Source organism: Marmota marmota, unplaced genomic scaffold, assembly GCF_001458135.2.
Source record: "Marmota marmota marmota unplaced genomic scaffold, marMar, whole genome shotgun sequence".
NCBI lineage: Eukaryota > Metazoa > Chordata > Mammalia > Rodentia > Sciuridae > Marmota > Marmota marmota.
This window is the reverse complement of record NW_026000170.1, coordinates 7,239,279-7,240,746: the sequence shown is the minus strand read 5'-3', so window position 1 is coordinate 7,240,746 and position 1,468 is coordinate 7,239,279.

The following is a 1,468-nucleotide window of genomic DNA, read 5'->3' as shown; positions in this document are numbered from 1 at the left end:
GAAATACTCGACTTCCGGTGACTTGAGTTGATGTCAAATCATTAACACCTTCAGCACAACAGCTGTTGACTCAAATGGGGTTAGAATGTACTCCAGAAAACTTAGTTACCTCTTTGATTGCTGAATTTATACAAAAATCTATAAATGCTTTGATCCTAATAATAATGTTGCTCTGTTGTTGTACTCCAGCTGTGGGAAATCCAATACTATCAGACTCCTTAACTTCTACAACCCATTATAATATCTGGGTTTACCTGGCTGAAATTGTTAACTTAACTGAGATTTGCATCCACCAGGGTGTTGATATGGAAAAGTATATTGAGCTCCTGTCTTCTTCCTTTGTGCCGTCATGCACACGAAATTACAAATATGACAATATTCACCAAAGGAAATGTTAGAGTCTGTAAACAAGTCAAAATAACACCTGGCATTTTGCCAGGGGAATGTTAAAGTTCGTAAACAAGTCTGGATGGTGCCTGGCAAAATGTCAGAGGGAGTGGTTTGAGAAGTAACAAAACCAAGCCATTAGGTGTAGAGATTCCTGATTGGTTGACTGATGTATCTAGTTTATGCTAATTAGATAAGCTGTGTGGAATGTATAAATACTGCTCCTGTCCTGCAATAAACGGCTCCTACTCCTGCTGTATCAACGTATACAAGTTATTCGTCACCCTCCGCTTATTTTGCCCAGCCAGCCGGGCTGCGGCAAGGAAGTATCCAAAAACCAATATCCTGTAAATATTCTTATAATTGGGGAAATCCTCATTATGTTAAGCCATATAATGCTACGATATTACTTACTCCTACTGTTGCTATAAATGCAACTGATACTTATGCTAAAGTTCAAGGCTATATACATAAATGTACACATAACTCTTTCTTTGGGATGACTCTCATTTAATTGTACCAAGATGGAGTCCATTATGTAATGAAATGGTCATATGCCCTTACCACCAGGATGGTTCTTTTCTTGTGGAGCATATACCTTTAGTTATAGGCTCTGTGCTAGTGTCTAATCAGCCTTGACCTTGATCTCAGGGACACAGTTCCTGGGAATAAAGAAACTCTCTTGTTAAACAATCACAATGTTTCACCAAGCTCAGGTGCTCCTGGACCTGACTGCCTAACCTTAAATTTAAACAGTGGACTTTGTTGAGAGCTACACAAAGCTCCTAACATTGCACATTGCAACTATTGTATGTCACTGAGGAATAAGATGCTTAATGTTGCTAACTCTGTAACCTGTCATGATGTGCATATGTGATCCTAGAGAAGTTAAGAAAGTAATGGAATAAAACTCAGGGGTTAGAGATGAGGAAACTGAGACTCAGAAAAGGGTCCTGCTCACATAAAGGCAGAATTGGCAGAAGTAATCAGATTTTTTTTTCAGGACAGAAATAAGTATTAGAAAATGACTGGTTTGATGGGAGGCAGAAGTTAGAATTGCAGTAGGACAAATATCGAGGAT